Raw genomic sequence first — 12,879 nt, 5'->3', positions numbered from 1 at the left:
TATCTCACCCTGTATTTCTGCCGTTTTGGTAAGATTCAGATTCTTAATGTCTTCTGAGACCTATGGTGGAATTTTATGAAAAAATAATTTTGTAGGATATTTTAAATTGCTACGATTCCGTTAAAAAAATTGTTAACCATAAAGAGAAGAAAAAAGGATCAAAAGACCCCTTTGGTGACTCGTTTAAGGGTTTACATTTTGGCAAATTTTTTAACGGTATTCAGTAATATTGCTGCAAAAACTATGTACCTAAAGTACAAGGATTCCAATGAATTATAATTTGAAAATATCCGAATTTGTGGTAGAGCTGGGAATCTTCCCCCTCTATTTAGGTAACTCTCTGATGTAAACTTTCCATGTTGTTCCAATTGTCCACAGTGCAATTTCCGAGTATATTCTCTCATATCAACGGTACTGCAAACCACTTTTTGGTAGCTTTTGTATCCTTTAACCAAAATATTCAAAAACTATGTCATTCACGCCTTTATAAAACGCAAAAACTTCAGACTGTCAATCAGTTATCAACTTCACGTTCATTTTTTTGTACATATTTGCATAGATCAACACCCAAATATTTCAAGTATTAACCTATCTCAATTAAAAGTATAATAAACAAAATAGAACACGCCACATTTGCAGAAGATCACAAACACGGCTGTATTGCGTTGTTTAAAGTGGCTCGTGCCAACCATCCATCAATGCCTCCATTTGAGGCATTAGAAAATCAAAAACTGATTATGGCTAATCTTAAGTGTCGTGTGCGTGTGCTGCTTGGTGTTCTTTCCGTAAAGTAGCCGTCAAATGCTAGGCAAAAAAGCTTTTCATTTCTGGGAAAAGAAAAACACACATCCCCCGATTTATTCCTATTTCGCAATTTGAAGGGTCCAAATTGGTGGCAATGTTTTGGTGTTTTTCTCTTTGGAGGGGCATTTTTTGTTTTTATTTTCCATCAATAAATCTTTTAATTGATTCCTGACTATTTTCTTTTTTTTTTTCTAGAAAAAAAAAAACAAAAATTAAATTGAAATTGAAATTAAATCATGAAAAAATAAAGGCAAAAAATGCCAAGCATAATAAACTACTTCAAATGTTAAAAAATGGGAATGAAAAATGACACAAAAACCACTTGACCACGACAACAAGAACTACAACAAACAGGGGGCCACGAGCAAAGTATCAGAAACAGCAACATCATAAATTGACTGCATAATTACTCGCATTTCAGTCTTTCCCGGTCTTTTGTTAAGGAATTTATTTTCACTGAATTAAAAACAAAAAACAACAACAGCGGCATTCTGGAGAAAGAAGGCCGACCGATAGTGCCTTGACAGTGAGTGGAGTGGAGCATAGTGGAGATCTACCAATACCACCCACAAAAAAGCCATGGCCATTTAAAAAATGTCTATTGTGGTCGAGGTTGGCCATATGGCAGCGACAGCCAACGAACATGGCTGGTCGCCTGCCGCCCTGCCTGGCCATGGCAAATTAAACTTGGGGTAAAATGAAATAAATAAAATGTGTATTAAGGCGTATTATGGGGAAGCTTAAATGCTCTCCATTGCTCACGTTTTGTTGTTGCTTTTGTTTTTTTTTTTTATAGGAAAACCACAACATCAGTGTTCCAAGTTGCAATACTAACGACGACAACTTAAGTCGGTAAATGAAAATTAAACCCCCAGTTTCGAAATATTTACAACAAAGACATCGTCGGGAAATAACAACATGCCAGGACAGCTCCAACAAGTGTGTACATTGAATATTTTCGAATTTGAGTTGTTATGATTATGTTGTTGTCATTGTCATACCCTCCACCATAGTATGGAGGGTATATTTAGTTTGCCATTCCATTTGTAACACCTCGAAATATACATTTTAGATCCTACAAAGAATATATATTCTTGATCAGCATAAAATTCAATGTCGATTTAGCTATGTCCGTTCGTCTATTCGTCTGTGGAAATCACTCTTGCTTCCGAACAAAATGAAGTAGGTTGATAAAATTTTACTCAAATATGTATTATGTCTGCAGGTCTTTTGGTATTGGTATAGTAAGTTAATAAAATTTTACTCAATTGTGTATTATATCTGCAGGATTTTTGGTATTGGAAATGGGTCATGTAGGTCAACATTTTGGTATAGCCCCCATAAAATGGTACCTCCCTTTTCTCGGTATTTTGGTGATTTAAACGACACTACTCACCGGAATTGTTTCACATTTGGTAGTTGAAGTTCGAAATGGATACTCTAGCCTATCACAGAAAATTGTCTGTGTAGGTCCACGTCTTCGTATAGCCTTCATATATCGGAACCTCCCGATATTCGGTATTTTAATGATTTTATCGACATTATTCACCGGAATTGTTTCAAATTTGGTATTCGAAGTTCGTAATGAATACTACAGCCTATGACAGAAAATTGTCTGTGCAGGTCCACATCTTCGTATAGCCCTCATGTAACGGAACCTCCCGATATTCGGTATTTTGATGATTTTAGCGGCATTATTCACCGAAAGTTGTTTTCCAAGTTTCGCTTTTGCATATTGTAATGGCTTATGATAAAAGTTGCCTATGCAGGTCCACATCGTCGTATAGACACTAATATAGTGGCTACATTCGTTGTTTTTAAGATTTTAACAGAGTTTTTAACGGATTTTTTTTTTTTTTGAAAATTTCCAAATTCGTTCCAAATGGTGGGGGTATTCAAAGATCGACACGACCGAACGTACAGCTTTTTTAGTTGATGGAAAATGGGGTTTTTGATGTGTTTCGAAGGAAACATCAATATGGAGAATAAGGGAATTGCAATTTTCGAATTTCGAAAAAGGGAAACTATGCTGAATTATGGTGGGTATGTGCCCAGAAAACATATTCGGAAAAATATGTTTTTGAAAAACTCATAGAGTTGCAGTTTTAGAATTTCAAAAGAATTAAAAATGGTCTGAATTGCCCCCAATTGTGCCGTCTCTCGAAAAATCTATATATTCGGCAAAGTTGGAATTTTTGAATTACAAATAAAAAAGAAAATAAGTCGGCCCGTCCGACTTTAGGACTTTCTTTGCTGGTTAATTATTTTTCCCCCTTTTTTTTAATTACAAATAAAAAAGAAATAAATAAATAATTAACCAGTAAAGAAAGTCCTAAAGTCGAGCGGGGCCGATTTTATGATACCCTACACCACTTTGCTAATTTATTTGAGCTCCACAAAAGTTTTTATGGGAGAATTCAATCATGCACCCTATGATTATAATTATAATTTAAAAAGGACTAAATATGCCGAAACATTTGTATCTTTTAAATTCGTATTTATATTGCCCATTTGGTGCAAAATTAATTTGAAATCAGATAAAGGGATCTCGATAAAATTTGGCAAAGATATTTCTGAGCTGTATTTGATATATTTCCCCAAATATTGTTGTTACAGAGTACATATTACTGCTGCGGAGGACTAAAATAACAAATCGGATGAACAATATATATTGGAGCTATAGCTATTTGGCATACTTATTTTCAGGCCTAATTTGGTTGTATGTGCAAAATTCCATACTATTCGGGCTGATATTACACGTTTGGTGCACAATAAAAGGCAAATCGGCCGAAGATATATATGGGAGCTATATCTAAAATTTTGCCGATTATCTCAAATTTCAATAGGGTTCTTCCTAGGGCCAAACAAATGTTGTTTGGAAAATTTCATCTCAATCGGATAATAAATGGGAACTGCATTTTATTCACAAGAATACATGGACAGACGGACGGACGGACTGACATGAATAAATCAATTCAGAAAGTGAATGCAAACGGCTAATGAAACCGTCACACGCTGCCCGAATGTTCCTCTGCGGTATTTTTGCCCATTCCCGACGAAGCGCTTGCTTGAGGTGACATACTCTTTGCTATTTTTTAGTGCCAACCATGCTTTCCAAAATACTCCCGACACAATAGTCCAACAGATTGGTCTTCGGAAATTTTGGTGTGCGATGGAAATGAAGCACGGAACCTCATTTTTGTATCCATTCTTGGGTGGCGCGTGCTGTGTCCTGTTGGAATGTCCAAGGTCTGCGGGCAAAATGTTTGCGTGTACAAGGCTTTAATACACCCTCCAGAATATTTTCGCGATAATGATAGGCATTCATTCTGATGCCACGGTCGATTAATATGGCGGCCCACACCATCACCATCGCCGGCGCTTGAGTTTTGGTGGCCAACCGAAGGTGCAAATTTTCAACTGACCTCTTTGGCAAGTAAACACCATCATTTTGTTTGTTTACAAACTTCTGGACAATCGGAAAAAGCCAAATTCGGCAGTTCACAACTTTCTGCCAAGCGAAGCACCTCTTTAGCTCCTTTGAGTCTATTTTCTTTCTGTTGCAGTGTAAGTTCTTGCATTTTTTGGAATTTCAATAGCTTTAACCGAGCTCATTTTTCAATATTTGCCGAATAGAATATTGCGATATGTTCAGCTCACGAGAAATTTTTCGGCCACTGCGACGGGGGTTTTGACAAAATCGCTTCTTTACTTTTCGAACCATTTCTGCTGATGTAGCTGTTTTCTTCCGTCCACTCTTTGACTTCGGACTACGCTACCAGTATCTCGGTAACGAGCGATGGTACGAGACACAAAAGATTTAAATGCTGGAGTGCTCTAACGATAGCCACTTGTGGTTATTTTTTATAAAGAAATCACACTATCAGGCTTGAATTCCACCACGAATAACTTTCTTTCTGGAAAATTTTCATCAAAATGCTTTTGTACGCTTGTAAACAATATAATGAGATGTCACTGGAACCATTTTGACATCTGTCGGACCAGTGGCTTAAAAATGACAGCAGTCTGAAGTTGGTTGCAGTTTTTTCATCTCATCCTATACCCTTTTTGGTCGTCACAATATTTCTATCTATCAAATATCTATCCTTTGCACTTTCGATTTCACTGCACTTTAAAAACAAATATTTCTTTAGAGCTCCGAATTTATCTGTCACAAAAAAAAACACATGTCATCCCACAAACATGTCCCAATGACTACTCATGCATCATCATTCAGCACCCACCACAAAGAAACATCAAAAATCAATTTAAATTTGACAAATGAACATTCAAAACAAATTAAACTAATTTGTTGTCAAATCAATTGAAACAAAAGGACAGAAAAAACTTCTTCGACACAAAACTGTAAACTATTGTTTCCAAGTGGATTTCTGCAAGTCAAGTGCCTGGCCATAAGGAGCAAACAAAAGGAGTCTGATTTAAGATCATCGCATTCCTGTCACATTCTCAAGCGCAATTTCCCACTTACTTACAATAAAACACAGGCGACTTCGTGTGGAACTGCAATACCTACCCTACCCTACGGGTGGTGATGGCATTACGGTGCATGCCACATTTGCTTCCACTTTACCCAACCAGCGTTACGAAATTCTGGAAGAAAAAATAAAAAAAGAAAACATCAACATCTACTCACATGATGTTTGATACGAGAGGAGATCATTACAAAATATGAGAACATCAAAGTGAGTGTAGGAGCCACCATGAGCTGTTAGCAGGAGGAGAGGAGGAGGAGGAGGTAGAAATTTAATGGGTTAGCAAACATGTTACACATGTCATTTTGACAGCCAAGACGTTCTGCTCTTTACTCCTTACAACAACAAACATATCAGCGACACCTAAACATGAAATTGCTGGCCGTGAAGAGTTGTTCATCGCCTTCTTAACTCTCACATGGACATCAGCACGTTTGCTTGTGGGTGTGAGTATGCATGGGGATTTCTTACAATATTTTGAAAGCAGGGATGGATGTGTGACATCTTATACAATTTAAAATAAAATTGAAAATAAATTACACAAACATTAAATCCAAAAAATCTTAGTCTTCTTGTTAAACTATTTAAGGCACATAGAAAACGACAAAAAAAGTTTTTTTGGTGGACACACAAGACATTCTTATGGAAGGCCAGAAAATATTATCCGAAAAAAAAAAACAGAAAATCTACGTGGAAAAGGTCTTCCTATCCACAAATACCTCATAGAAGACCACACGGCTACACACACTTCCCATGTAAGGCGATGAATAGTTCTTATTATAGAAGACGAGTTGGTCTTCTCATAGAAGGCGAGCAGGTCTTCTCGTAGAAGAGCAGAATGACTTTTCGTAGAAGAGCAGAATGTCTTCTCACAGAAGAGTAGAATACCTTCTCGTAGAAGAGCGGAATGTCTTCTCATAGAAGGCCAGAAGGTCTTCTCGCAAAAGGCCATAAAGTATTTTCGTAGAATGCCAGAAGGTTTTCTCGTAGAAGACCAGAAGGTTCTCTCGTCGAAGACCAAAAATACTAGTCGGAGAGGGCCAGAAGGTCTTCTCGTACAAGAGCAGAGGCTATTCTCTTAGAAGAGCTGTAGGTCTTCTCGTAGAAGAGCCGTAGGTCTTCTCGTAGAAGAGCCGTAAGTCTTCTCGTAGAAGAGCCGTAAGTCTTCTCGTAGAAGAGCCGTAGGTCTTATCGTAGAATAGCCGTAAGTCTTCTCGTAGAAGAGCCGTAAGTCTTCTCGTAGAAGAGCCGTAAGTCTTCTCGTTGAAGAGCCGTAGGTCTTCCCATAGAAGAGCAGAAGGTCTTTTCGTAGAAAAGCAGAAGGTCTTCTCGAAAAAAGCCACAAAGTCTTTTAGTAGAAGAGCAGAAGGTTCTCTCGTGGAAGCCCAGAATATCTTCTCTTTGAAGAGCAGAAAGTATTCTCTTAGAAAAGCAGAAGGTCTTCTCTTGGAAGACCAAAAGGTCTTCTCATAGAAGACCAGAAGAAATTCTCTCCAGAGTATTAAAAAATCTCCTCTCGTAGAAGACCAAAAGATTTTCGCATAGAAGACCGGACGGTTTTAGCATAGAAGACCGGAAAGTTTTTGCATAGAAGACCGGAAGGTTTTCGCATAGAAGACCGGAAGGTCTTCTCGTTGGGAAACAGAAGGTCTTTTCATACAAGATCATAAGGTCTTCTCATAGAAGACGACGAGGTCTTCTCATACAAGAAGAAGAGGTGTTCTCGTAGTTCTCGGAAGTTCTTCTCGTAGGTACCATAAGGTATTCTCGTAGGATTCCAGAAGGTCTTCTTGTAGAAGAAGATCCGGAGGTCTACTCGTAGAAGATCAAAAAGTCTTCTCGTAGAAGAAGACCTCCTGCAAATACATCGAAAAAAAGACCAGGTTGTCTTCTCGAAGGCCAGGGGTTTTCTCGTAAAAGAAGACCTCCTCGTAGAAGAGGTTTTCTCGTAAAAGAAGACCTCCTGCAAACATGTCGAGAAAAATACCAAGTCTTCTCGAAGAGGAAGACCAGGATGTCTTCTCTAGAAGAAGAACAGTAGGTCTTACAGAAGACCCAGAGTTAACAAGTAAAAAAGCAGTAAGTTCGGCTGGGCTGAACTTTGAATACCCTCCACCATTTGGAATTAATTTGAAAATTTTCCAAAAAAAAAAAAACATTCGCCAAAAATTCTGTTAAAATTTTAAAAATACTGAATATAACCGTTATATTGGGGTCTATACGAAGACGGGGACCTGCATAGGCAACTTTTGTCATAAGCCATTACAATATTGAAGTACGAAACTTGAAAAAATCCTTGAATAATGTATCTAAAGTCATCAAAATACCGAATATAGGGAGGTACTAATATAAGGGGCATGTACGAAGGCCTGGACAATTGCATAGACAATTTTCTGTCATAGACTGTAGTTCCTATTACGAACTCTAAATACGAAATTTGAAACTCAGAAGGAACTCCACGTGTTTATTTTCAGACAATTTTATTGGAAAATTTGGTTACAATCATCGTGGGTGCCGTTGTAAGGAGGCTATGAGATATCGTAGACTTATATAGACAATTTTCTTCCAGGTGGTAAAGTACTCAAAAGGAATTCCTCGTGTTTATTTTCAGAAAATTTCATTGAAAAATGTGCCTACAATCATCGAAATACAGAATTTTGAGGGGGGGGGGGGGGGGGGGGGGTGGGTAACCGTTGTGTGGGGGCTATACGAAATCGTGGACCTATATAAACAATTATCTTCCATAGGGTAAAGTACTCAGAGAGAATTCCTTGTGTGGATTTTCGGACAATTCCATTGGAAAATGTGGCTAAAATTATCAAAATACCGAATATCGGGGGATACCGTTCTACTGGGGCTATACGATATCGTGGAGCCTACAGACAAAAGACTGATCTGTGCAAAATTTTAGCTTCCTATCTTCATTCGTTTTGAATCTAACATGATTACAACAGACGGACAAACGTACAGACGGACAGGGCTAAATTGTCTTAGAATTTTACGCTGATCAGGAATACATGTTGTGTCTCAAATGATAATTTCGATGAGTTACAAACCGAGTGACGAACTTAATATACCCTCCATATTATGTATGTTGCAGGGTATAAGAAGTGTGTCAATTTTCCATCTCTGCTCAAAAGGAGTGACAACTTTTTAATACAAAAATGTAAGAGTAAGAGGAAATGTTTGTATGTCTAAATGGACATATTATATGTATGTTTAAGTGTCAATTTTCATTTGACATGTCCTTTATTATGTTATGAATAACATTCTCCTTCCTCAACCAAAAAAAAAAAACTTGCCAGGCATTATGTGGTAACACAAAAAGCAAAATGAAAAAAACCTAAATTTTGATGATGACCCCAAAAGGAAGAGATGAGACCAAAACATCAAAAATTCTAAGAAGGTCAGTTTATGGATACTTTTTTTTGTTGTTTTTGTGTTCTGAGTTTAAATCATTTCTTTAATGTGAATGTTGGGTATTTTTCAAATAAGCCTCATGACGATGTGACGTTTTTGATGACGATGATTCTCATGATGATGACGATGATTCATTGTTGTGTTATATGGGGTTCTTTTTTTGTTATATTTCTTTTTTGTTGTTGTTGTGTGGTTTAAGCCATGTCCCGGTGTGACAAAGGCATTGACAGAGTTTATACATGCTGTTGTGGTCTCTTTGTAAATTTGTTTCAAAAAAAAAATTAAATGCAGAATTACGAAGAAAGAACGTATGGACGTACATACAGTGTGAATACCAAGGAAAACCTTCCAATCATCTCGTTTTTCTCATGGCTTTCCATGTTAATGACATTCATAATTGCTAATGATGTTGACATTTTCTAATGAACATTCTTGCGTCTTCGTTTTGTTGTTGCGCCTTTCACATCAAGCCAAGAGAAAGAAGAAGTCTTGTAGTCATAATTAAACGTCCAAATTGATTGATAATTCCATCCCAAAATAGAAGGTTGAATCGACATGCATTCTATGTGGTTTGGTAGAGAGGATTAATTTCCTTTGTAATGGACGGGAAAATAGCGTCATGACATTTAAATTTCTTTTTCTTCACATTTCCATGGCAATTAGGTTCGATGTTTAGATCAATTTGTGATGTGTTTCATTGCTTGATTTATTTCTTTAGGCTATTAATCCAATTATTCATGGTTGATAATAGTCTGAAATGATGTAATACCCCAAAAAAAGAGATCCTTATGTGGATGTTCCATGTTAGGAAAAACATAAATCTCCACATTACAATATTGTCTATGCTGACATGGTGACTAGGCATAAAACAATAGGAGCAGTAGGTATTAATATTCCCATAAAATAAGGACTGCTGCATGTTACTGAACACAATATAAGGACTTTTTAGATGTCCTATAAAATGCACTTAGAATTTACCATAATCTAGGCTGGCTATTTTATATTTGTAGTAGTACTTATAGAAAATTCGGAAAAAATTCTACATTTTTCGAAAAAAAAAAAAAAAGTGAAATACAATTATCTACTTCTGGATATAGAATAGTTTTTCCCTTGACAGTTTCCCTAAAAAATGAAGTATAAAGGGAGATTTTGATTTAGAAATTAAACGTGTTAAATTTACAGTAAACCAATAGGGAAAGGTGAAGAATCGAGCGAGCCCAACTATATGATAGTGGAGATCCCGTAACAAAAAAATTTATATTGGCAATTTGTGTGAAGTAGATCATACCAACTATGCACCAGTAAAGAAAGTCTTAAAGTCGGGCGGGGCCAACTTTTGATACCCTACACCACTTTGCTAATTTAGTAGAGCTCCACATAACAATTAAAAGTTTTCATGGGAGAATTCAATCATACACGCCATGATTATAATTATAATTTAAAGTTTAAAGGACTAAATATGTCGAAGCATTTGTATCTTTTAAATTCGGACTTGTATTGCCCATTTGGTCCAAAATCAATTTGAAATCAGATAAAGATATATATGGGAGCTATATCCAAATCGGATCCGATCTTGATAAAATTTGGCAAAGATATTTCTGAGCTGTATTTGATATATTTCCCTGAATATCGTTGTTATGGAGTGCATATTACGGCTGTGGGTAACAAATATAACAAATCGAATGAACAGTATGTATGGGAGCTCTAGCTATATCTGAACCGATCTTCACCAAATTTGGCATACTAGCTTCAATTCGGTCGCATGTGGCAAATTCCATCCTATTTGGGCAAATATTAGACGTTTGGTGCACAATAAAAGGTAAATCGGACGAAGTTATATATGGGAGATATATACAAATCTGAACCGATCTCGATAAAATTTAGCAAATGTATTTCTGAGCTGCATTGAATATATTTGCCCAAATTTTGTTGTTACAGAGTGCATATTACGTCTGCGGAGGACAAAAATAACAAATCGGATGAACAATATGGGACCTATAGCTATATCTGAACCGATTTCGATCAAATTTGGCATACTAATTTTTAAGCCTAATTTGGTTGTATGTGCAAAATTCCATACTATTCGGGCTGATAGTGCACGTTTGGTGCACGATAAAAGGCAAATCGGACGAAGATATATATATATATATATCTAAATTTTGACCGATTATTTCCAATTTCAATAGGGTTCGTCCTTGGGCCAAACAAATAATATGTGCAAAATTTCATCACAATAGGTTAATAAATGCGACCAGCATTTTTTTCACAAGAATACATGGACAGACGGACGGACGGACAGACGAACTGACATGCATAAATCAACTCAGAAAGTGATTCTATGCAGATCATCAAAAGTAACTATGGGTCTATCTCACCACCTTCTCCATGTTACAAACAAATGCACAAAGACATAATACCCTTACCAGTATATGGTGCAGGGTATAAACATTAAGTTCGGGCGGGACGAACTTTTAATAGCCTTCGCCATTGGGTAAAAAGTATTATTATATAGAAAAATCTTAATTCAACCGTATTCCACTTTAATCTATAAATACCAGTAAGACTGTTTGGAAAATGCAGTTAAACCTAGAAAAAAAAAAACAAGTAAAAAAGCTGTTTGTTCAGCCGGGCCGAATCTTGAATACCCTACACCATTTGCAACGAATTTGGCAATTCTCAAAAACAATAATATCCGTTAAAAAACTCTATTAAAATCTTAAAAATACCGAATGTAGCTGTTATATTCAAATGCGAAACTTAAACAAAAAAACAGCGATAAAAAATGAGCTAAAATCATCAAAATACCGAATATCGGGAGGTACCGTTATATGGGGGCTATACGAAGACGCAGACCTGCACAAACAATTTTCTGTTTTTCATCAAAATAGCGAAGAATGGGAGGTACCGTTATATGAGGGCTATACGAAAGCGTGGACCTGCACAGACAATTTCCTCTCAAAATTAAAACAATTCCGGTGAACAATGTCGGTAAAATCATTGAAATACCTATTATCGGAAGGTAACGTTACGTTAATGAAGGCGTGAACCTGCACGGACAATCTCCTCTCATAGGCTGTAGTATCCATTATGAACTTCAAATAACAATATTGAAACAATTCCGGTGAATAATGTCGCTAAAATCAACAAAGTACCGAATATCGGGAGGTACCGTTATATGGGACCTATACTATGACGTGGACCTGCACAAACAATTTTCTGTCATAGGCTGTAGTATCCATTACGAACATTATATCTCAAAATTGAAATAATTCCGGTGAATCAATTCGCTAAAATCATCAAAATACCGAATATCGGGAGCTACTGTTATATGGGGGCTATAACAAAACGTGGACCTATATGACTACGTGGACCATTTTCAATGCCAAAAGGCCTGCAGACATAACATGCATTTGAGTAAAATTTTATCAATCTACTTCAATTCGTTCGGAAGCTAGAGTGATATTCACAGACGGACGGAAATTGCTAAATCGACTTATAATGTCTAAAACGTCTGTTTCGAGGTGTTACAAACGGAATGACAAACTTAATATACCCTCCATGCTATGTTTTATTTACAAGCTTACAAAGCAGTTACAGAAAAAAGTTACTCGTGATGGAGTGATTTCTTTATATTTGGCTAGAAAACCACAAGTGGCTATCGCTAGAGCACCCCAGCATTTAAATGTGAATAAATCTTTTGTGTCTCGTTCTATCGCTCGTTGCCGTGATACTGGTAGCGTAGACCGACGTCAAGGAAGTGGACGGAAGAAAACAGCAACATCAGCAGAAATGGTTCGAAAAGTAAAGAAGCGACTTGACCGAAACCCGCGTCCCATTGGCCGAAAAATGGCTCGTGAGCTCAACATATCACAATATTCCATTCGGCAAATATTAAAATATCAAAGTGCAAAAACTTACACCGCAACAGAAAGAAAATAGACTCAAAGGAGCTGGAGAGTTGCTTGGCTTGGCCGAAAGTGGTGAACTGCCAAATTCGGTTTTCTTCGATGAGAAAAAATTCGTTGTCCAGCAGTTTGTAAACAAACAAAATGATATTGCTTACGTGCAATAGAAATCGGCTGAAATGCGCCTTCGGTTGGCCACCAGAACTCTAGCGCCAGACATGGTGATGGTGTGGGCCGCCATAACAGCCGATGGTCGC

This window comes from Musca domestica, unplaced genomic scaffold (genome assembly GCF_030504385.1).
Source record: "Musca domestica strain aabys unplaced genomic scaffold, Musca_domestica.polishedcontigs.V.1.1 2, whole genome shotgun sequence".
Taxonomy (NCBI): Eukaryota; Metazoa; Arthropoda; class Insecta; order Diptera; family Muscidae; genus Musca; species Musca domestica.
This window is presented reverse-complemented; position numbering follows the sequence as displayed.